This window comes from Akebia trifoliata, chromosome 11 (genome assembly GCF_017979445.1).
Source record: "Akebia trifoliata isolate Shusen 1 chromosome 11, ASM1797944v1, whole genome shotgun sequence".
NCBI classification, from domain to species: domain Eukaryota; kingdom Viridiplantae; phylum Streptophyta; class Magnoliopsida; order Ranunculales; family Lardizabalaceae; genus Akebia; species Akebia trifoliata.
In genome coordinates, this window is record NC_141385.1 from 23,091,845 (window position 1) to 23,118,018 (window position 26,174).

Consider the following 26,174-nt stretch of genomic DNA (forward strand, 5'->3'; position numbering starts at 1 on the left):
ACCAAAAATCAACCTATTTCAAAACTTCTAACCCATGTAGGATAAAACGTGTTGGGCAAAATGTTGGGTGTCGAACGGGATATATATATATATATGGGTCCTGTTCGGCACCCAACACGTTTTGTTATACATGGGTTAAAATTTTTGGAATGGGCTGATTTTTGGTGAGGATGATCTCTACGGTGAGGAGATCATCATCACCAAAAATCAGCCAATTCCAAAACTTGTAACTCCATGTTTACAAGTTGAAAAATCGTGGACCTTCTATTTTTTGTAAACCATTTTTGATGGGGTTAGAAGTTTTGGAATGGGCTGATTTTTAGTGAGGAGACCATCCTCACAAAAAATCAGCTCATTTTGAAACTTCTAAGCCTAGTTAACAATTTGAAGAATCGTGGACCGTCCAATTTTTATAAATCACTTTTAATGGGGTAAGAAGTTTTGGAATAGGTTGATTTTGGGTGAGGATGATCTCCTCATAATAGAGATCATCCTCACAAAAAATCAGCTCATTCCAAAGCTTCCAACCCATATTTTGAAAAATGTTTGGCACCAAACTTGGCAAACTTTAAGGCTGTTGAACCGTCCTCTATATATATATATATATATATATATATCACAGAAGAGAAGAGTAGAAAGGAGCAATCAGATTCATTTAGGTAAAACCCCAAATCCTTGGGATAATGCTTTGATGATAATGGTGACTCAAAAATTAAGATTATTAAGGTAATTTTCTAAAAAGAAAATAGCCAGAATAGGGGAAAACCACAACAGTTTAATTATAACTTCCCATCCTTTGCATCAGCCAGCCGTAATTAAACATACAGCTTGGGAATGTATATATATATATTAGTCTAACTCCTCTTAGCCTCTTTTTTCAGTCTCAACCTTAACAAAGATTTTGTATAATCCCTCTCCTTGTTCATCGACCTCTTCAGCAGAGCAGAGTTCCTCTCGTCCGTGTTGGGTATTTCACCCCCAAAAAGCTAACTTCAGAAGAATAACCCAAAATTTGTTCGACAATTGTTCTCTCCTCTTTAGCTCAGTAGAACCATTAAAACTGAGTTTGCTACACAGCACAATCCAGTGAAATCGTGTTTTTCAAAGAAAATCTTCAGTGCCTGTGAGCTTTGCAAATTCAGTTTCATCAATAGTTCCCTTTTTCAGCTTTTTAAGTAAGCGGTGGTCCCTCTCCAACTCATCTTCGTCTTCAATTGTCCGAGCAGCCCTCCGCTGCTTAGCCGTTTTCTTCCTAGTGACAGCATTTGGATTAGCCTTAGGTTTATGGAGTTTTGGTTCTCGGTTCTCTGCTGCTTTCTTTGCTTTCAAGTTCTTCTGTCTTTGTTTCTCACGAGCTTTATCTCTAGTAGTAAGAATTATTATCCAGTTAGTTTTTTGGGATAAGGCTTTGATAATGATGCTGAGGTCGAGACCAAATCTTACAGGTATAATAGATGGAATAGTGGGTCTCATTGGCTACATGTGCTGCCATGTTGACCGACCTTAGGGTCAAGCCAGTGGCCACATTATTTTCTCTCAAAATACGGCAAAAAGATCAAGAAACAGTTTATTACCTGTACTTGATTTCAGAAACATTGATATCTTCCACTGGAACAAAACCATTGGTAGAGAGCCTGTGTTGCTTCACCTCAGACATCGATGGGAGCTGCAATAGGCCATATCCCATGGCCAACTTCCCAATCTCAAGTTCTTTCCATCTGCAAAACACTAGATGTGAGGGAATTGAATATTTTCATAGAATGTTTTGAGAATAAGGATTAAAATTTACCTGAAAATGTAAGAGCAATGGTGCTCTTTATATGCACGGATGAATGAAACAAATGACGAGTCCCTTCTCCATTACATCGCGGTCCCTCTTTGCCGCAGATCGTATCTGAAAGTCCAAATTCACCCAAACTAAAATGATGTTAAAATTAATAGTATTTTCACCAGTAGATGACATTATGCAAGGTAAAACAAAATCATAGAACTCCATGGTTTTAAAACTCATCAAGCCAACTCGAAAATCTGCCAGGTCTAAGTGGAGTGATAGAATGATTTGAGTTTCCAACAGAGTGCAACTTTTTTGGGGGAGTGCACCTATATCAATGGATTGCAAGGGTTTTTTTAAGTGATGGAGTGCAATAGGCATTAAGGGATATGCAACTAGTCGGTCTTTATTTTAATCTCAATGAAAAACAAAAAACAAATTCTTAAGTCTTAACAAAAATTTCAAAAGAAAAACAGTTTTAAGGCCATGAAATAGAATTCCTTAATGCCAATGCTATCATTATACAAATCCAAACGATAAGTTTCAACAGATCAAGTCCCTATCATCCACATGCAATCTGATCCTAGTTTGCTTCTCAACCAATGCACCCTCCATGGTCTAATAGATACCATCGAACTAAATAAATAATTGTTAGACTCTTATTCTCTGGCAAGAAAAGTTGACACTCTGAAATGCTCCATGTATGGCATAACCCTTGATTTATTCAAAATATAATTTACCTTTTCTTCTCTATGGGATAAGACCAGTGAAAGATGTAGTGGCTCAACAATTTCCTTGGCCAGTTATTCATATTCTTCAGACATAGATTCTTCTTCAAGAACTAATGATGTCTCACACTCGTTAATCTCACTCTCTATGAGGTTAGACTCATGGATTTCTTCCTTGATTTCCTCATTACTCACCTTGGGTTCAGGCTCATAGAGTTCGATCCCGTATGTATCAATGTTTCATTATCCCAGTTCATTGCGCTGCAATTTATAGTGTCAAAGACAGTTGCACTTGTAACATAAGTTATGATGTTTAAGCTCTTTAATTTGTTGTTCACGTAGTTGCTTGCGCTCTTCACTTTCATGTATAATACGGCCATGGACATAGCAAAAGTATGCTTGAGAGTGGCGCGTTCAACTAAGTATCCATCTCAACACGATTTGCTAATTTGTATTTTTTTGAACCTAGGCTTTAATACCAAGTTGAATGCCCAACATTAATTCTGTAAATTTTATTCAAAAGCCATCTCAAATAACATAAAATGTTTTTAAATACTAAAAAAAATCTTAAAGAGCATAATACAAAATTTCCCTCATCTTAAAAGATAAAATTTTTAAATAAAAAAAAAAAACCTAACTTTCATATGTTTATCTCCCTTAAATTTTCAACTCGTATAAACTTAATAAAAAGACATACTTAAGTTACCAAACCACCCCAAACATTTATACTAAGACCATGGGTTAATAAAACTTCAAATAAGCCCAAAATACCAATACCAATCACTAAAATGGATCCTTTTGAACATAAAACTAAATTAAATATAAAATCAAAAACATAAAATAAGCCCAAAATATCATTCCTAATCACCAAATGGATCCTTCTGAACATAAAACTAAATTAAATATAAAATCTAATGAGCTGATGGAAAAGGCTCATGATCTCTGACGTCCCATCATTGCATTAGCAGTGCGCTAAGTTAAGCCCATACATCTTTGGGCTTGTAACTCATAACACAAGGTCTGTGTCTTGATATAATTTTTTACTACGAAGAACATACTTATATTGGATTGAGCATAAATACAGAAAAAGTGAAAAGCATGGCCAACATCAAAAAATATTTCCATTGATTATCTTTTATCGATTAAAATGAAGAATCTTGATATAATCAAGCATGCAAAGAACAAAACAAAAACTAGACAAATTTAGCATAAAAATCTGCATATGCCAGCAAAAAAGATTATAGCACTTATGTTATCATGGTAAGGATATATACTCGCCTCAGGAACAATATCGGGAACATCATCAGAACATTTCTTCTCTTGAAGGGGGACCATTCTTATATGCAGGAACTCTACATAAGCTTCTTCCTTTACAGAAGAGTAACACAATGTATTAACCCTATGTACAAAAACATAGATGATAAGTTTGCATGTGATGTAGACGTGAGAAGCAAACCTTCGGTAGGAGAAAAACAATAGCAACTTCCCGATCTGCCCAACCGTGCAGTCCGGCCAACTCTATGTATAAAAACATTTGGATCTTGGGGGGGATCATACTGCACAAAAAATAAATAAATGAATGCCCCTTTCTCATTTGTCAAAACCTGGAGCATATTTCTATCAAGAATGTGATTGTGATTTGAGTTCTATTAGAAGGTCCATGGGTGTAATTTTGGAGGCTTGGGAGTAGGAATGCTGTTTTCTGTTGCTTCTTTTTTATAAATTTTTGTAATCTCACGGTCACCTCAATTCCTTTTTCTCCTCTAATAAAATTTTAACTTACAAAAGAAAGAACGAAAAAAGAAAAAAACTGATATTGCCACACCAATTCCTATGTAAATCACCAAAGAATCGCACACAGTTGGTGTGGCATTAGCAAAAGTTGGTGTGGCAATAGTAACTCTCAGAAAAAGGGATCCACGGGATGGGGAAAGCATAAAGAACTATGCAATTAAAGCTAATATTTCTGAGGATGAGGATCCAAATACTAGAAGCTGAGAAACATCTTAAGAGGCAGAAATGCATAAATTATTTATTTCACAATTCCATAATTCAATTATTGACAACTGAAATGAGCAAATGAAGTCTAGCAACCATAAGCATACCAACAGAGCCAATTTGCAACTAGTCCTTAATGGAGATCGAGTTGCTATTTCCAAGTCTTCTCAAGAACCATTGCAAGGAATTGGCGGTCCGATGACTAGGGCAAGGACAAAGAAGATGGAAGAGGCATTGCAAGGCTTGATTGTGGAAGTCCAATACAAAGAGGCTATTCTAGAATATTCTAAGGCTAATTTTGGAGATATCAAAGTTTCATCAAGGATGGTCAACTATCTTTTTATGCAAGAGATCAATTTGGAAGATCAATTTGAATGCCAGGGTTAATTGGGAATTGTTATGTTCTAATTGTCCTTAATTTTGAATTCTTTATTTCCTAAGAACTAATTAGACTTTCTTTATTTTTTCAAGGACTAATTAGAATTAATCTTGATCTAATTTGTCTATAAAAGGGCACCTCATTTTGTAATTGAGACACAATTGATAATTTACATCTTATGAGATTTTGAAGTTTATTCAAAGAAACTTTAGTTTTGTTTCATGTTTTCTTTATGGGTTCTTTATGAGTTCTTTATGAGTTTTCATTCGAGTTCTTGAAGAAAAGACATGACTCTTCGACTTATCAAGGAAGTGATCAATCCTTGTGGTGTCATTAGATTGAGGTTTCAAGGACTTAGTTTCCTTGGGGTTTTAGTCCGATCAACATTTTGAATTTGTTTTAAAACAATCTAGAACGTTCGAAGCCTTCGAATAAAAGGGTTCTTAGAAGAGATCATCAAGAGAAGGTCTTAATCCAAGAAGGTTCATATCATTTGGTATCAGAGCTTCAAGATTGCTGGAAAATACATCAAGATTGAAGTAATCTTTCGAAGATTTGGTTCGGGTGACATTCGAATTGGAGATCAAACGTGGTATATCTTGCTTCCCAACAAAATTCATATCAATTCAAAGCCAACGATGGCTAGAAACCAGGTTTTTTATTATTTCAAAACATTCTTGATACGTTCTTGTTGGAAACCATGAACATTCATTGAATTTCGTAGTTGTTCTTACATAGTTCTTTGTGAATTCTGCATTTTCTTTGCGGTATTTTCTTTGTGAATTTTGAAATTTTTTCTTGCTAAAATTACAAATTGTGATCGATCATCAACAATCAATCTAAGATATACGAGCTACATGATCATCTTTGTTTTTAAAAGATTCAGATTTTAATTTCGTGTACAAGAACAAACCAAAGTTGCTGTCCACAACTTGATTTGTTGCTGAAACACAGCCCCAACAACCATGTTTTGCTGTGTTCATTAAAAAAAAAAAAAAATTTCTGGAATTCAGCCACCACGTGTTATTGGTTATTCTATTTTGCTGAAATTGGAAATCAATGTTCGATCTTCAACATTCTTTCTAATTCCTTATATGTACATCTGCAAATTGAGCTTCTTGAAATTTCAGCCATAACAGAATACTCGATTGTGATTCTTGATTTCTGAAATTTTCGTTTGGAGAATTGTCTTGGACATAGAGTTGTCTTTAATGGTCTGACATTGTATCGCGATTTGTATGAATTTGTTAATCTTCATCGTAGTACCTTCAAACGTTGTTGTCAATTGCTGATCATCGTTCTATTGCTGGAATTCTTGCCGAGTTCATATTTTTCATCCAAATTGGTGTAATGTTTCTGAATTTTTTTCACCTTGTTTTAAGTTTGTCTGCCAAACATTATAACTGAGAAAATTCAGAAACGAATTTCTGAATTCTTTTGACTGAAAATAGATCTGAACCAATAGATCTTCAGATTTTAATTTCTGCATTTTCTGAATTTGTCTCTTAATGTTTTTGGGCTGTATTCTTTTGGCTGAAAACAGACCTGATTGGTCGACTTTCTTGACTGTCTTTAAGGAACAAAACCATCTGTGGGATTGTCATCTTCGAATTCAACCAACAAGTTTTAGTTTGTTTTGTTTTCTTTTTTCTGTTTGCTGAACTACATTGGATTTCTTGCTGAAACTGCAGCAATTGTTTCAACGTAATTGCGCCACTAATCCTTCCAACTTGAATCTGTGATATAATCGTTAAAAAAGAAGTGGTTAATAACTAATTCTTAAAATTAAAAAAAAAAAAACAATAAAAATTAACTTGCTGAAATCTGTGCACTTCTTGTTCACTGATTCATGTAACGTGTTTTGCTAGAATTTTTATTTTTTTATATTTTTTTTTATATATCTTATTCTTCCTGAAATTAACACCCATAACGAATTTTCTTGTTTTCTTTTAAGAGTGGAATCGTGGGCTTGTGTTACGTACCATAGTTTCTGTTAAATGTTGAATTTTTTTTTTGGGTTTGTTGAATTTTTTGTTTCTATTAAGAACCATACACAAATTTTCTTTTGTTGTATGAACATCGAATGCTGAATTTTTGCGGTTATTGAACTCTAACTTCTGATTAAGTACCTTAAAGGCTGATTTATTGTTTCTTTTTGCTGGGCTTGGTTTAAAAAAAAAAAAAAAGGATTTGTTAGTTGCTGTTTGTAGTTACAGAAAATCGATAAATTGGAGTTGTTAACTTCAAACGGCCATAACTTTTGATCCGGATATCGGAACGACTATTAGTGCATATCAAATCGAAGCTCTTTTCGAGATCTACAAGTTGAACGAGGCATAGCCTCGTTCCACACCGTTTCGACCTTCAATTCCATCATTTTCATCACTTTCCGGGACTTACAAGATTGTTGCATATTTTTTGTTGTTTTCGTTTATTTTAACTTACAGGGTTTCAACCATGAGTAAGGAAGGGGGAGAACCACATGAGACCGACTTAAAATTATTCATCAAGGCCGTTCATGATCAATTTAAATTGTTGAATTCAAGGTTGGACAATATGGAATCCTCTAATGAATCTAAACCATATCGAAGACATGAGTTCGACGGAGAAGAAGATATTCATTCCGAAGCGGAGAGAGTACATTATCGACGGGATAAGAAAGTAGATTTCAAAGAAGATCACAATTTGGGTAGCATAAAGATGACGATTCCGACCTTTCACGGAAAGAATGATCCTGAATTATATTTGAAGTGGGAAAGGAAAGTTGAACACGTTTTTGATTGTCATAATTATTCCGAGGATAAAAAAATAAAGCTAACCGCAGTGGAATTTACAAACTATGCCAGTATATGGTGGGATCAATTGGTGATCAATAGGCGTAGAAATGGTGAGAGACCTATTCGATCATGGGATGAGATGAAGTCAGTGATGCGTAAAAGATTTATTCCTAGCCATTACTATCGAGATTTGTATATTAAATTGCAAGGGTTGGTTCAAGGATCCATGAGTGTAGAGGATTATTATAAAGAAATGGAGATTGCTATGATTAGAGCAAGCATAGAGGAAGATAGAGAAGCAACCATGGCTAGATTCATTGCCGGATTGAACAAAGAGATTGTTGATGTGGTTGAGTTGCACCATTATGTGGAGATGGAAGAGTTACTGCACAAAGCCATTAAAGTGGAAAAGCAAATCAAGTCTAGAAGGTTCAGATCTGGATCATCTTCTAATAATCTGTGGAGGCCAAATTGGAAGGACAACAAAATTCCTTTCAAACCAAAAGAAGACGCAAAGTCAAAGCCTTTGGTTTCTATTCCTAAAGATAGACCTGAAACAAAGCCTCTTATTAAGTCACGTCAGATTAAGTGTTTTAGGTGCCAAGGGTTTGGACATATTGCTTCTGAATGCCCAAACAAAAGGGTTATGGTTGTATTGGCAAACGGAGACATTGAAAGTGCTAGTTCAAGTGACAACGAGATGCCTCCATTAGAGGATTGTTCTGATGTTGAAGTAGAAGAGCCTGTGCATGGTGATTTACTTGTCACCAGGAGAGCTTTGAGTATACAGCCTAAGGATGAAGGAGATGAGGAGCAACGTGAGCATATTTTTCACACAAGATGCCATGTGAAGGATAAAGTCTGTACATTGATTATTGATAGTGGGAGTTGTACCAATGTTGCTAGTACCTTGTTGGTAGAGAAATTGAATTTGAAATGGCAGAAACATCCTAAACCTTATAAGCTACAATGGCTGAATGATTGTGGAGAAGTGAAGGTAAACAAGCAAGTTCGGGTTCCTTTCTCAATAGGCAAGTATGTGGATGAGGTTATTTGTGATGTGGCACCGATGCATGCTGGTCATATATTGCTCGGTCGACCGTGGCAATTTGATAGGAGAGTGTCGCATGATGGGTATAAAAACCGTTATTCTTTTGTAATGAACAATCGGAAAATTATATTGGCTCCTCTCAAACCTTTGCAAGCTTATGAGGACCAGGTTAGGATAGCAAGTGAGTGCAAAAAGAGAGAGAAACAAAGGTGTGAGCAAAAAGGAGAGCAAAGTGAGCAACCTGGAGAGAAGAATAAAGTACTGAGTGTACTTGCTGACAAATATGATGTTAAAAGTGTAATGATAGCAAGGCCACAAGTTCTAGTTCTTATGTACAAAGATGTTTATTTTTCTACTGACGATCTTAACTCATCTTTGCCTAGTGTTGTCTTGTCTTTATTGCAGGATTTTGAGGATCTTTTTCCCGAGGAGATTCCACATGGTTTACCTCCTTTAAGAGGAATTGAGCACCAAATAGACTTCTTACTTGGTTCTGTTATACCAAATAGACCTGCTTATAGAGCTAATCCCGAGGAAACAAAGGAGATACAGAGGCAAGTGGATGAACTGTTGCAGAAGGGATTTGTAAGGGAAAGTCTCAGCCCATGTTCGGTTCCTGTTCTCTTAGTACCAAAGAAAGATGGAACATGGCGCATGTGTGTGGATTGTCGAGCTATTAATAAGATAACGGTAAAATATAGGCATCCTATCCCTAGGTTAGATGATATGTTTGACGAATTGCATGGCTCTCGTTTGTTTTCTAAAATTGATCTAAAGAATGGGTATTATCAAATTCGCATGAAAGAGGGAGATGAATGGAAAACTGCATTTAAAACTAGATATGGGTTGTATGAATGGTTAGTAATGCCCTTCGGTTTAACTAACGCCCCTAGTACATTCATGAGATTAATGAACCATGTCTTGCGTGCTTTCATGGGAAAATTTGTGGTAGTTTACTTTGATGATATTTTAGTCTATAGCAAAAATGTTGATGACCATGTGAAGCATTTGCATGCTGTGTTTAGTGTGTTAAGAGAACATCAATTATATGTTAATCTTAAGAAATGCACATTTTGTATGGAATCTGTTGTGTTTCTTGGATTTGTTGTTAGTTCGCAGGGAATTAGCGTTGATGAGAAAAAGGTAAGGGCAATAAAGGATTGGCCTACACCTAAGAATGCGAACGAGGTAAAAAGTTTTCATGGTTTAGCAAGTTTTTATCGAAGGTTTGTTAAAGATTTTAGTTCTATTGCTGCACCTTTGAATGAACTTGTTAAAAAGAATGTTGTTTTTAATTGGGTTAATGTGCATGATCAGGCTTTCCAAACTTTGAAAGATAAGTTAACTAATGCACCTTTGTTGTGTTTGCCTAACTTTGATAAAACTTTTGAAATAGAGTGTGATGCATCCGGGATTGGAGTAGGAGCTGTTTTGATGCAGGATTCTAAGCCAATAGCTTATTTTAGTGAAAAGCTAAGTGGGGCAGCATTGAATTATCCTACTTATGACAAAGAGCTTTATGCACTAGTGAGAACTCTTCGAACATGGCAACATTATTTATGGCCAAGGGAATTTATCATTCATTCTGATCATGAGAGCTTGAAATTCCTGAAGACCCAAGGTAAGCTTAATAAAAGACATGCTAAATGGTTGGAGTTTATAGAAACATTTCCTTATGTAATTAAATATAAACGTGGGAAGGAAAATGTTGTGGCCGATGCATTATCAAAAGGTACGTATTACTTACTTCATTGCAAACTAAACTACTTGGTTTTGAATTAATTAAAGATTTGTATGCCAATGATTCTGATTTCAGCCAAGTATGGAATGCATGTGCTAAGTGTGCATTTGGTGACTTTTATAGGCATGAAGGATTTCTTTTCAAGAAAGATAAATTGTGCGTGCCAAATTGTTCTGTTCGTGAATTACTTGTAAGGGAAAGTCATGGGGGAGGTTTAATGGGTCACTTTGGTGTCCTAAAAACTTTAGATATCTTACGTGAGCATTTTTATTGGCCCCATATAAAGCATGATGTTCAATCTGTTTGTGACAAGTGCATTACATGTAGGCAAGCAAAGTCTAAAATTCGACCGCATGGCTTGTATACCCCTTTGCCTGTACCTAATCAGCCTTGGACTGATATTTCTATGGATTTTGTTTTAGGATTGCCAAGGACTCAAAATGGTAAAGATAGTATATTTGTTGTTGTTGATAGGTTTAGTAAGATGGCCCATTTTATTGCATGTACTAAAACCAATGACGCAACACATATTGCTGAATTGTTTTTCAAGGAGGTAGTTCGATTGCATGGGCTACCTAAATCAATTGTTAGTGACAGAGATGTTAAGTTCCTTAGTTATTTTTGGCGTACTTTATGGAGTAAATTAGGAACTAAACTTCTATTTTCTACTGTTGCACATCCTCAAACGGATGGCCAAACTGAAGTAGTTAATAGGACACTTACTACCTTGTTGCGTGCTATCATTCAAAAAAATTTAAAACAATGGGAAAAGTGTTTACCACATATTGAGTTCGCATATAATAGGACTATTCATTCAACTACTTCATTTTCTCCATTTGAGATTGTTTATGGTTTTAATCCTTTAACGCCTGTGGATATTTTACCTTTGCCTACTAATGAACATGCTAATCTTGATGGTAAGAAAAAGGTAGATTTTGTGAAAGATTTACATGCCAAAGTTCGAGCTAACATTGACAGGAAGAATGAGCAATATGCTAAGCAAGCCAATAAGGGTCGTTTGAAAGTTATCTTCCACCCTGGAGATTGGGTTTGGGTGCACTTGCGTAAGGAGCAGTTTCCTACCCAAAGGAAATCAAAATTGCAACCTCGAGGAAATGGTCCATTTCAAGTCTTGGAACGGATCAATGATAACGCCTACAAAGTTGATTTGCCAAGTGATTATGGTAATGTTAGTGCAACTTTTAATGTTGCTGATTTATCCTTGTTTAATGTAGGTGATTCGAGGACGAATCTTTTCGAAGAGGGGGAGAATAATAGAGATCGAGTTGTTGTTTCCAAGTCTTCTCAAGAACCATTGCAAGGAATTGGCGGTCCGATGACTAGGGCAAGGACAAAGAAGATGGAAGAGGCATTGCAAGGCTTGATTGTGGAAGTCCAATACAAAGAGGCCATTCTAGAAGATTCTAAGGCTAATTTTGGAGATATCAAAGTTTCATCAAGGATGGTCAACTATCTTTTTATGCAAGAGATCAATTTGAATGCCAGGGTTAATTGGGAATTGTTATGTTCTAATTGTCCTTAATTTTGAATTCTTTATTTCCTAAGGACTAATTAGACTTTCTTTATTTTTCCAAGGACTAATTAGAATTAATCTTGATCTAATTTGTCTATAAAAGGGCACCTCATTTTGTAATTGAGACACAATTGATAATTTACATCTTATGAGATTTTGAAGTTTATTCAAAGAAACTTTAGTTTTGTTTCATGTTTTCTTTATGGGTTCTTTATGAGTTCTTTATGAGTTTTCATTCGAGTTCTTGAAGAAAAGACATGACTCTTCGACTTATCAAGGAAGTGATCAATCCTTGTGGTGTCATTAGATTGAGGTTTCAAGGACTTAGTTTCCTTGGGGTTTTAGTCCGATCAACATTTTGAATTTGTTTTAAAACAATCTAGAACGTTCGAAGCCTTCGAATAAAAGGGTTCTTAGAAGAGATCATCAAGAGAAGGTCTTAATCCAAGAAGGTTCATATCAGTCCTTCAAAGCAACTGGCAGCAGAAAGCAATGTAAACGAAAAGAAAAAAAAAATGAATAATTTTCCAAGTAGTTGTTATCTAACAAATCCATTTACTCAATCATGTACATGTTTCCTGCTAACAGCAAATAAACACAAGTTTTCCGTTTGTTGTTTGATACAAGAGTGAAATATTAAATTTCCCTAAAAGATCAAATTCCAATACGATTTTAAAACTCATAATTTATACTAGGACTTAATGTGACTAAAACATGAAATATCTATAAAATATGGCTCTTACTTTTCATTAAAAAAATAAAAATCGAAAGCATCTAGGTGCCAGTCAATAGAATCTACCTACAAAATCCAATCGACACCTGGAATGTCAAGTCCCCGTGCTGCTACATCAGTGCATAAAAGAATACCACTTGAAAGTGTTGTAAAAGATGCCAATGCTTTCTCCCTTGCAATCTGTTGGAGAAAAAGATCTACATGAGTCAGAATGGACATTCATGTGGGTAAAAGGAACAATTAGTTCTATTAACTGAGAAGCTTAGATATTCCTCAAGTGAAACGTGCTTGTAAGATTTACCTGCTTCATCCTCCCATGAAGAGGAATTATGGGGCAACCTTTGAGAGCAGCAAGCCTCGGAAGAACAATTCCCCAGTAATCAACAGAAGCACATGTCATAAAGTAGCTGTAATGAAGAAATTAGATTTATAAAGTGTCATTAGACTAAATCATATACTTACTTCTATCGGAAGATAAATAATCCAAACCCCAGAATGCCAGCCACAAAACTTACATGATAATCTTTTGAGACATGTTCTTTGTTAAGAAATCAACAAGCTGTGATGGTTTCTTGTCCGCTTCACATTCCAAATACTTCAAGATCAAACAGAAATTAAAATTATTTTCAAATGACAAGTGTTGGGAAAATATTGTCGAAACACTGATGACAAGTTGATTTAGCAATAAAAAATGATAGGACGGTGCAAGCTGCAGCAATGAATTTTGAGAAACAGCTGGCATAACTAATATATGCAAATAATAGGATGATATGCATTTATAAGTAAATGAGGGATTGATCTTTAATACATGGTCTTAATGTCTATGTACACCATGATTCACCATAACAATGTAAGGGATGCTTCGGGAAATTTGATAACCGCTTTTAAGAAGAGATTGTATCATTTTCCAAAACTTAGTTTGATGCAATTTACTCAAGTTTCTAACACAAACGAACTCCAAAAATTGGAGCACGGACACTCATTACAATAATTTTATCCCATATTCATCCAAGTTTTAACCCCACGAGCTGCAATCATCTTCCATACAATTATTTGTTTGCAAACAATAGTGCAAGGCTCTTTGTCGGTATTTTGTCATTGTTTTATATTAGGGGCATCTATGGAGGAAATTCTATGTTGCCTCTGACAACTCAACTCTTACGTATCCTTATGTGCTCCTTGCTTCCTTAGTCGAGTGGTAATACCGGTGTGATACCTATCAAAATCCTCCAACAATCAAGTTACCTCCTCACAAGAAAAAAGGGTCAAGAATAACTCTTAGACACTCCAAGATTCCGAACCCCTTTCTCTTGGTTTCCTCTATTTATAGATCTCCTTCGAGATCTTCTCAACTTAGAAAGCCCCTTAAGATCCCTGATCTCCAAGGATCTTCAATTCTCAAATTGTTTTTTTTGCTCATCACTAGGAATCCACAGCAACCAAGGCGACGAGTTGCTACCAAAATGGGGTGTCTATACTTGGGAATGGAGTAAATCAAACTGGATGTGGATGTGTGGACGTTGGACTACCAACTTAAGCTGCCAAAAAAAACTCATTGAATGAGCCCAAAATTAACCCCCAAAGAAAGTGTAATAGTTGGCTCATCTTCCTCAAGCAGCAACAGAGTTCGGGGAAACACCTAATACAGGACAGTGTAAGTTTGTAGGTTTGAAGAATAAAAAATCAAGATTAAAAGAAAAAAAAGAATGTTATCTTGAACTTACTCCAAAATGGCCTCACACCACACTCATTGTTGAGAAGATCAAAGCTCAAACTCTATTTTTATTCATCATTCTTCATTTAAAAAAAATCATATTACAATCTATACATAGAGAAAATAAATCCAAGAATCCTAATCAAACTAAAATTTCAAATAGATAACCTAATTTCATAACTTTCTCTCTCCTAATTTTTCAACCTTTATAAATTTAAATAAAAGACAAATTAAAGTTACTAAACTACCCATAAATATTATACTAAGACCATGGGCCAATAAAACATCAAGCTTTGATGTCCCCATCAATTTTCCCCGTCTGGAAAGATTTTGCCATTAGCGGAATAAAATTGTGGTAATTCCCAGTAAATGAAGTATCTATAGTCACGTGCAATATGATCCTAGCTTACTTCTCAATCAATGCACCCTCCACGCTCCAATAAATATCATTAAACCAAATAAATAATTCTTGGACTCTTATTTTTTGTCAATAATAAAAGCTAGCTTAAATGCTCTATGTATAATATAACTTATTATTTATCCCAAATATCATCTACATTTTCAAATCCGTGGGACAACCTGTGTAAATGTTAAAGTATGTAGAAACTCAACAATTTTCTTTGCTAATTGTTTAGATTTTCCAAACATAGATTCTTCTTCAAGAACTAATAATGATGTCTCACAATCATCAATCTCACTCTCACTTAAATCAGGCTAATAGATTTTTGTCTCAATTTCTTCATTACTCTCCTTGAGTTTAGGCTCGTGGACTTTGAGCACAGTTGCTTCATTCTCCCAGTTCGAGCAATCTGATTTATAGTGTCCAAAACAATTGTACTTGGAGCACAAGTTTTGTTGCCTGAGCTCTTCATACCATGAATCATGTAATTGCCTGTGTTCCTCGCAATCCTTTATAATTCAGTCACAAACAATGCGAATATATGCCCGAGAGTGGCACATTTGACGTAATTCTAACAACATATTTTTTAGCTCATCTGAGAACATCTCTATTGAGTCCATCTTTATCTTGGACTCACTCCAAAATGGCGTCACACCACACCCATTGATAGAAAGATCAAAGTTCAAACTCTATTTTTATTCATCATTATTTGTTAAAAAAACTCCTAATACAATTTATATATAAAGAAAATAAATCTAAGAATACTAATCAAACTAAAATTCTAAATAAATAGCTTAATTTCGTAACTTTCTCTCCTAATTTTCTAACCCTAATAAACTTAAATAAAAGGCAAATTAAAGTTACTAAACTACCCCTAAATATTATAATAAGAACATGAACTAATAAAATATCAAAATAAGCCCAAAAAAATACAAAATTAAAGTCAAAAAATAGAAAACTAAATAAAAACTAAAATCTACTCTTCAAGTTTTGAAGTCCCATCACACCCTAACCCAAAAACCATCAATGGTATGCCATGGGCAGACCTTTCTGTCAACTGGATAGTCATTGAAAAATAGTTGGTCATCATAGACCTAAATGACTCGAAATAAGGCCAATAAAATGTGCCTACTATGTTAAAATATGCTCCAAAAAGCAACATGAAAGGGAGCTTGTTTGAGATTCAACACAATAATATCGTAGAAATTTTCTTTCAAAGCAACAAAATCTAGCTCAAAAAAATGAGAAAAAGAAATGCAAACCTTTTAGAAATCATAGTTCAAAAGATTAAAATAATAAAAAGATTTTTTTTCCTAAAACCAAAAACCCAAGAAACTAGAAACCCAATTAGTTATCGATTGTAACTTGCTTTGATACTGAATTAATGTGATTGGAAAATCCAACTACAATTTCAACACTCGTCAGCATGCTCTTTTAGATGAACAGAACACTAACAATAATATACAAATAAGAAAATCATGAAAACAGATAAATTCAATAAATATGGGGTGGGAGATGTTTTATTTAATGATATTAATCTAGAATAGCTCGTTCTATTTACCAAAGGGTTAGGGAGGGAAAGAAAGAAAAGAAGAGAGAGAGTAAAAGAATTAAAAGGAACTTCTTAATCTACTAAAACCTAAAATTACCACTACCAGCACGAGCTTTTACATAAAGTTCTTAATCTACATAAAGTGCACACCTCTTACACAATGCACTAAAAACATGACACATAAGACATTAACCTTTCTCAAACCATCACAAGCTTTTACATTAATTTACAAAAGGCAAGGGCATTTTGAGTAAGCCCTACTCGAACACAAACCTAGAGGTATAAGCATAATCCCACTCAAAAGAATCAAAACACCATCCAAAGTAGCATGGGAAGAACGTGTGGACTCATATGACAACTCTTGTTTTTATTATGATTTGATCGCTTATGTGTATTTTATTGTTTGATCATTTTTCAAAATATCCACACAAAAAAATCCCATTTCTAAGCTGAGTAAGATTTGCCTCTCATTGAAATTTTTTACTGGTGCAAGGAAAATATGTTGTTTTGTTATTAAAAGGACTACATTTCTTTTAAAGTTTCATGGTAGTTAAGGAGGAAATTTAATATGGAGAGTTGCTTTTAGCAATGACTAAGGAAAGGCATGTAATGAAACACATGTTTCTCTTTAAAATAGCATTGAGATGATGATACAAGTCAATTATGAGAAAGAGGCATGAAGCCATGGTGATTGTACCAAAATGACCATGATAAAGCAAAGGATGTAGCAAAGAATGATGAGTATTCAAACCAAACAAAAAAACCAAGCAAATAAATTGCATTTGTCGCAATAAACTGGTAATAGAGCTAACTCAGTCAAAGTAGCAAATAACGCATCCAAAAGACCAAGAAAATGCATATTTCAATTTGATAGACATAAATCAGAAATGCAGAGTTAACAGAAGACAATGACAGATACCTCAATATGAAGGCCCAGAGGTGTTTTGGATGGGCCTAATTGTTGTGAGGATGACAAATCATCCTGTATTTTCACTTCTGTTCGAACTTCAACCCTCACAGGATTCCTCAATCCTGCTTTGGAGAGCTCTTCAACTGCCTCAGTTTGAGTTGCTGAGAAAAGACCAGTTCTACGAAACTTCGGTAGGCGACATATAATAGAATTTATCTGCTTTTGAAACCCCATTTCCAAGAGCCTGTCAGCCTCGTCTAAAATCAAAACCTGTACCAGCCAACAATATAAAAGACAAAACATGGATTGGATTTAGAAATATTACGTACAAAGATATAATTACTACCCCGATGATGCAAAGTTTGCAACATCAATGTTACCAATCAATATCATAATCGACATCTTCAAATCCTTGTTAACCAATAGAAAAAAACCAAAATAATGTATAATGTGCACCAGATGAAGAGAAACCACTTAAATTTTGCTCCATTTATTTTGAGGGGAATGTAAATTTCCCATGACACGAGAAATTTCGGTGCATGTTTCGTGAAACACTAAATTCATTGATAAAAAATAATTAAAAAAAAAAAAAAAACTGCACATCAAAGATCCTAAACTGGGAAATCATTTAAAATATGGTATGCTGCTTTTCTAGGAAAATTGTAAAACCACTCTCCACCTTCTATCTCCCTGTTTCCCCTCTTTCTTTGACTCACACCTTCACCACCACTGCAGTAATCACCTACCATTGCTGCCAACACCACTACCGCACCACCATCGCAGTAATCACCCACTGCTGCCAACACGATGTCAATGCTACCAACACCACTACCACACCACACCTCCACGCCAAAGATACAATTTGAATATTTTTAATATAAGCTAACTAGATAGGTTATGCTATTTGGATTGCTTGGCATAAAAAAATGAATCTAAAAACATATAGTTTTATAGTAAGTTTTATGTGAAACAATTACGAAATTTTCTGAATATTCCATGACTAAACCAAGTTCCCAAATATTTCATAAAAAAATAAGTTCAAAAAACAAAATAAATACCTCAAGATTACGAAAATCTAAGATATCCATCCGATCCATTATGTCAGAAAGCCTCCCAAGTGTCCCTATTAGTAAATTTGCTCCTTCCTCCTCTATTTTCTTCATGTCAGCTTTTATGCCCAATCCCCCCACCACGAGCTTGGCCTTAACATTTGATAATGTTGAAATGAAAGGCAGTGCAACTTGGTATATTTGTGATGACAACTCTCTTGTTGGAGAGAGAATTATTCCCATGACCTACAAACAATGTGCACAACCATTTATGCAAACTATGTTAGCTACATATATAAAAGTAACAAACTTTTTAAAAAAGAGAGTAAAATAAATATGTTTATCAATATTCAAGACATGTAATCCCCAAAACTGAAATTGAAAAAGAAAATATAATAACAATACATTTTTTTTTATAAGTTAAAATTTTAATTATAGAAAAGATGAGGAAAAGAAGTCCCCAAAATACAAGAACTCATCAAAAGAGGAGAAAAAAACAGAAAAATACCACTAAACAGACTCCAAATTACAAATGTACTCTCTCCTTACAATGAAGCCCTCAAAAAAAGATACCCTTAAATTCCTTGAAAACTTTCCCCCAAAAAATAGCAAGCCCAAAATAGACAAAATGAGATCCTCTGGGGACAACTCTTTTCCTTTAAAAGTGTGTATTCTTCTCCTTCCCCAACTTCCAAGAGATAGCAAAGTGAAGGATGCTCCACAAGATCCACTTCGAAGTTCTTAAGGATAAACCCCAATTCGAAGCATGAAGATTGAAGAAAAAAAAAACATAGAAAGGTCCAAGTGTGATTACCAATAGCATTTCCATTGATATGTAGCCAGGTCCTCTAGTTTCTTCGGATGATTGGAGTCAGTTTTCAGATTTTAAGGGGGTGGTTTTCTAGCAAGTCAGTCTTCTTGAGATGGGCCCTATTGCTCATCATCATGTGATTTATTTAGGTTCTAAGGAGTTTGAGTTCAAAAGGAATGTTCTACTCAATAGTGCTAGCTTTGTGATTCGTTATTTAAGGTTTCTTGGTGTCACCCTTCCTCAATTATTTCTCTCCTTTTTTAATAGAAATCCCCTTCCTTTTCTGGCAAGTTGAAGATTTTGTGGAAGTTAATTCCCTTTGTAATTTGCAGGGGTATATGGAAAGAGAAACATGCGCACATTTGGTTGTAAGGAAAGCACCACTAAGGAGTTAATCTTCAGCATTTTTGGTTTGTTGTTTTATTGGTGTAAGAAGTTTAAGGAGTTTAATGGGTTATTTTTTAATGATTTTCTGTTTAAATGGAAAAATGTAATTAGGGGGTGATTGATGACTTTGTCTTTCTTGGAGGACTCCTTGTCCTCTTATCAATAAAATTTTCACTTATTAAAATAAAAATATCTTGATCTATTGTTTAATGTCTAACATCCAATTGAGCCACGGATCTTTTGGTGCACTTAAGATCAGAAGCGATAGACATCAACCAGTGTTGACAATTGAGAAAGATAATCAAAGGAATTCTTGATGCTCATGTTGCTATATAGAATAACTTCTCAATTGCACAAGTTTTATATTTTTTATTTTTTATTTTTTTGAATAATTTATTTGATGAGATTCAATAAGTTAAAATTGTTTTCAAGCTTTATTTTGACAAGAAATCACAACAACAAAATTTATTGCAAATATAAATCAACCACAAAAAAAAAGATTCGCGGGAGATGTCCCAATGGTTACCAAGCAATAGTAAATCTTTCATGGCAAAAAATTTGATATGTACCAAGCAGTGCCTAAATTTCCATTTTTTGGGTTCATTAGCAATACAAAAAACAAGGGTTTTAAGAAACTTCCATCCCTAAATCCAATTTGGAAAGAAGACAATAATAACACAATTCAGAGCAATTTAAGAGATGAACCTGGTGAGGTTTCAATTTCTCTGAAGATCTGCGGAAGATCTCAATGAGGGGAATAACAAAAGCTAGGATTTTTCCAGATCCAGTTGCGGCATTAACAACAACGTCCTTGAAGCTGCAGAAAAGTGGAATTATAGCGGCTTGAACAGGAGTGCAAAATTCGAAACCAGTTAGGTCAGGGCATCGAGAATGAGCGCAGAGAGAGGAGGGTTAAGGTCAGAGAAACGAAGGTTCATTAAGGCTCTATTGGGGAAGCCATGGACATGACGGTTTCGTTCTCTCTATTCGAGTATTTTCTGTTTTAAAGAGGAAAAATAAATTAATGATCCCTGGTGGAAGGTTTTTTTTATAATTAATACCTGACTTTGGGGGTTGGCTAAATAGTCCATTTAGTAAATTCATTTTTTATAATCGGTCCCTCAAACTCATTTTCCTCTTATTTTTCGATTGAAATTCCTAAACTAAGCTAACCATTCGACCTCGCCGGTTTTCACCAATAACCGTTCAATTTTCGGCAGAAAAATATGATTTAGGACTTGTATTCCAACATAAAACAAGGAAAAAGGAAGGAACAACCAATTTTTGTAGGGTTTTTTGAAGTATTTCAATGAGGTACGTTGTAGTTGTTTTTTCTATTTTGCACTTCGTTTTTTTATTAACATTCATCAAAGTTAGTTCATTTTGTTCAAAATCAATTTAAAATTTAATTATTATTCTAACAATTAAAAACCAATGTTATTTCTATATTACTATGTCGTTATAAATATATATATTATGTATTATAATTAACATCATCAAATAGTTCATTGTTAATCTTGTAATAATGTTGTTCTACCATTTTAATTGTTAATGTATTACTCTGAAAAACAAATACATTTCAGATTTACAATGTCGGGTTCAATATAATTATACTAACCTCGACGTTAATTTTATATAAAAATTGTGGAATCGACAATAATATATATATATATATAATTGTTGAGTTTGACAATAATTTAATTAGATTGTCAACTCAACATTCATTTGAATTACAGAATTGTTGAGTTCGACAATAATTTTAAAAAATTGTCAAACTCGTCAATTATTTAGAATAATTGTCAAATTCGACAATTCTTGTTTGAACTTCAGTTTGGTAATAATTTTCGAGTTTGATAATTGTTTAACAAAAAAATATCAAACTCGACAATATTTATCTAAAAGAAAACATCGACATATCACCAAAACATAACTCACTTTGCTTTTCCGAAGTCATGCTCCATCCAAACTATGGGTTGAAACCTGCTCCACTGTCACGTTCTTGATAAATCGCTTGCATACTCCAGTTCTTCAACATCAACCTTCATACTACATGCTTTATGGTAAGTCACCGGACTATTCATTTTTCCAAACCTTTAGTACACTTTGTTTTCCTTATCTTAAACCCTATGCTAAAAATAAACTTTCTCCAAAAAATCTACCATGTGTTTTTATATGTTATAGTAACATTCACAAGGGATTTGAGTCTCCACATTCCTTCCGATAAGATTTATGTTTCTCGTCGTGTTATTTTTGATGAATCCATTTTCCCCTTTTTTGATAAGAAAAAAAAAAAAAAAAAAAAAAAACATTTCCACTTCTATTGATGATGCTATTTTTTCTGATTTAGTTCAATCTGTCAGTCCTATATCTTCTTCTCCTTCAATTACTTTCCCAGTATCACTAACCAATGTCGCTACATCTTCCACAAAATCTACAACCTCTCCTTCTAAAATGGCTTTACCTGCCCCAACACCTTCTCAAAATGTCCCAACAACATCACCAATTCCATTGACCATTCCAATCTCTTCCAAGGGTACATCAACATCTTCCGAAAATTCAATCACCTCTTTTCCTCCTTCAACCCCACTTCCACTTGGTGGCACCCTATTTATCAACTTACCTATAGTTTCACCTACACATTCATCTTTTTCAAATTCATCTAAACCATCTTCCAATGTTCATCCCATGGTTACAAGATCCAAAGCGTTTGGCACTAAACCATCTTCCTATGTTTCTCGATATCCCTTATATGTACCTTCTCCCTTGTTTTCTACCTCAAAATCATTTTTTATGACTCCCAACTTGATCACAGAACTCAAGCATTACAAAACATCTGCCAAGCATGTCGAATAGCAAAATGCCATGGATAAAGAAATTCTTACTCTCAAGCAAAACGAGACATAGGATTTAGATCCAAGACGAATCTGTGAACATTGTTGGATCCAAATGGGTCTACAAAACAAGTTAAAATCATCTTGTCCATGACTTCCCCAGACTTTCCTAATAGAGCATTAACGAACCTTCGTTTTTCTAACCTTAACCATCCTCTCTCTGTGCTCATTCTCCATATCCTAACCCTAGCTAATTTTGAATTTTGCACTCTTGTTCAAGGCACAACGATTCCACTTCTTTGTAGCTTCAAGGATGTTATCGATGCCGCCACTGGTTCTAAAAAAACCTTAGCTATTGTTATTCCCCTCATTGAGGTCCTTCGCAAATCTTCAGATAAAGCAAAACCTCATCAGGTTCATCTCTTAAATTGCTCAGAATTATGTTATTATTGTCTTCTTCTTAAACTGGATTTAGGGATGAAAGTATCTTAAAACCCTTGTTTTTTGTCTCTCTCACTCTTTCGCACAAACTATTAGGGATGGATGTAGGAAAGTGATAAAGAGATACAGATGGAGAAGGAGAAAGAGATGGAGACAAAGAGAGGGAGAGAGAGAGAAACGGAGTAAGTGGGAAAGATAAAAAGGTTCAAGATATGGCTCATTTGAAACCATTCAAAAGAAAAGAATTTTATGACTTTCATACATGAGCTTCAAGATGAAGTTAAAAATCTAGAATATAAAGTTGATTCTCTAGAAATTACAATAGTTGAATAGAATGAGATCATAAGTTGCTACGCATTGAGGATGCTGAAAATTTAAGTTAAGTAAGTTAGCAATTAGGTAAAGGTTCAAACCTTTTTTTGTAACTTGTTTTCATTTATGTTAAATGTTGTTAGTTATATAATTTTCTTTTCTATATATAGAAAAAAGAAGATAATAAAGAAGATGATGATGAAGATGTCCAGGCACGGGCAAGGAAATTTAGCACACCATTGGATAGTCCAATGGAGTATAGCATAATCCAAGATGAAGATAAGGATGGTGATAATGGGAAGGGGAAGGATGACTATGATGGGAAGGGGGGGATGAAGATAATGAGAATGGAAATGGGAAGGATGGTGGTGGTGATGTTGATGGGAAGGGGGGGATGAAGATAATGAGAATGGAAATGGGAAGGATGGTGGTGGTGATGTTGATGGGAAGGGGAAGATGGTGGTAGGGATGGTGATGGGGCTGAAAAAAGTCAAGGTAAGGATAGGGGCCTGAAGAGAATCAATCTGAGGGAGGAGATAGAGTGATTTTTGTGGTAAACCAAGGGCTTACTAATATAGAGCCCCCCACCCCACATTTTGTCATTCATATCATTGACTTGCAGTCCGGGAAAGGAAAACTAGGTAGCTTCTGCTTAACTAGGAAAAAGAGTTCCAATTCCCAACATAGTTTATATTGGATCTCCTTGGTGGCAAGCACCAAAGCCAAAGAAACCTTAGGAAAGGGAAATGGTCAATAAATTGCATGAGTATTGGAACATTGAGAAACCAAGTTCATCAATGTAAGTTTCTAAACCAAGTTCATCAAGTTATTATATACTCTATTTATGTCAAGTAACTAACTAATATGTTGTCTATATAGGCCTATAATCGAGTACATAGGTGATTACACAATCACTATTAGTACAATGCAGTCCTTGCATTATAAGGGGTAGTCATAGAAATTTGAAGAGTTTAGCGAGGAAGGATGCCTACTTGATGAAGTAAGTACATGTAACATAAAATATACAATTGCTTTAATATTTAAGGAAATATTTTATTCTTCTTTTTAATTGATTTAGGTTGTGAGTGCATATTTATTCATGCTTAAAGAAAAGGAGAACACATACCATAATGAATACAAGAGCTGTGGAAGTTAATTCCCTTTGCAATTTGCAAGGGTATATGGAAAGAGAGGAACATAAGCACATTTGGTGGTAAGGAAAGCACCACTTAGGAGTTAATCTTCAGCATTTTTGGCTGCTTGTTTTATTGGTGTAAGAATTTTAAGGAGTTTAGTGGGTTGTTTTTTTATGATTTTCTGTTTAGATGGGAAATGAAATTAGGGGCTGATTGATGACTATGTCTTTCTTGGAGGAATCCTTGTTCTCTTATCAATAAAATTTTCACTTATAAAAAAATATATATATCTTGATCTATTGTTTTATGTCTAACAACCAATTGAACCACGGATCTTTTGGTACACTTATGATTAGAAGTAACAGACATCAGCCAGTGATGACAATTGAGAAAGATAATCAAAGGAATTATTGATACTCATGTTGCCATATAGAATAACTTCTCAATTGCACAAGGGTTTTTTTGAATAATTTCTTTGTTGAGATTCAATAAGTTAAAATTGTTTTCAGGCTTGATTTTGACAGGAAATCACAACAGAAATTTGTATTGCAAATATCAATCAACCACAACAATAAAAAAATAAAAATAAAAATAAAAAAAAGATTCGCAAGAGATGTCCCAATGGTTACCGAGCAATAGTAAATCTTTCATGGCAAAAACTTTGTAGTGTACTAAGCAGTGCATAAATTTCCATTTTTGGGGTTCATCAGCATGACAAAAAACAAGGGTTTGAAGAGACTTTCATCCCTAAGTCTAGTTTGAGAAGAAGATAATAATAACAAAATTCAAAGCAATTTAAGAGAGGAACCTGGTGAGGTTTCGGTTTCTCTGAAGATCTGTGAAGGATCTCAACTAGGGGAATAACAAAAGCTAGGGTTTTTCCAGAACCAGTGGCGGCATCAACAGCAACGTCCTTGAAGCTGCAGAGAAGTGGAATCGTTGCGGCTTGAACAGGAGTGCAGAATTCGAAACTAGCTAGGGTTAGGGCATCGAGAATGAGCGCAGGGAGAGGAGGGTCAAGATTAGAGAAACGAAGGTTCGTTAAGGCTCTGTTAGGGAAGTCTATGGAAGCCATGGACATGACGGTTTCGTTCTCTGTTCAAGAATTTTCTGTTTTGCATAGGGAGAATCTGTTTAAGTATTTTCTGTTCATCTGTCCCTCTCTATCTCTTTCAGACGGCGAAGCTCTTGGCCTCGGTGCTGCGACTCTCAAGGTCGATTAGGTGGCGCAAATGTGGATAGATTTGCATAGATCTGCTGGGAGAACAGATTTGAATCTAATCTTTCTATTTTCTGTTTTTCTAGGCATAGAATTCTTATTCTAATTAGAGATGATTAGGATAAAAGGAGTCGGAAGTTCTGTAATTAGGGGGAATAAAAATGTTATTTAGTTAAGGAGTTCAGCCAACTCGAATAGGCCTATCTTTCTTCTTCTCCTCCTTCTTTCTCTTCTCTTTTATTTAGCATTGTTACAACTGGTATCAGAGCGTTCCGATCCGCAATGACCACTCGTGGGCAAGAAAAGCAAGAGAGGTTTGAGCGATTGGAAACAGAATTCTTATCATTCAAGGAAAGGATAGAAGATCAACACACACAGACCACACAAAACTTCACAGAAATCAGGACACAAATGGTGGTGTTGCAAGGCCTCATTCAAGGAATGATGGAACAAGACAAGGGCAAGGCACCAACAATTTCGTTGGAATCACTAGAGATCGGATCCAATCAGGATACTCGATCTGAATCTGTGGAAGTGGTTCGTGATCAAAACCCACCGCCGCCGGCTTACCCTCGTCCTCAAAAGGTCTTCCAGCATATCGATCCCATGTATTCCAAGGGAGAAGCTGGATTTTCCAACCTTTGATGGAACACAACCATCCATATGGCTAGCTCGAGTAGAGCGCTATATGCGCTTTCAC

At 35.0% G+C, this 26,174-nt stretch overlaps 1 pseudogene across 1 annotated transcript; it reads right to left on the bottom strand.

Moving 5' to 3' along the window:
• Positions 1-695: 695 nt before the first annotated feature.
• Positions 696-25,514, bottom strand: LOC147391149 (DEAD-box ATP-dependent RNA helicase 18-like; annotated as a pseudogene). The gene is made up of 11 exons (XR_015182634.1): positions 25,064-25,514; positions 18,347-18,583; positions 17,298-17,558; positions 13,228-13,307; positions 13,014-13,119; positions 12,779-12,892; positions 3,956-4,055; positions 3,778-3,867; positions 1,790-1,894; positions 1,575-1,718; positions 696-1,363 (listed from the first exon to the last, which is right to left on the bottom strand). The product of XR_015182634.1 is annotated as a DEAD-box ATP-dependent RNA helicase 18-like (transcript).
• Between the last annotated feature and the right edge of the window lie 660 nt (positions 25,515-26,174).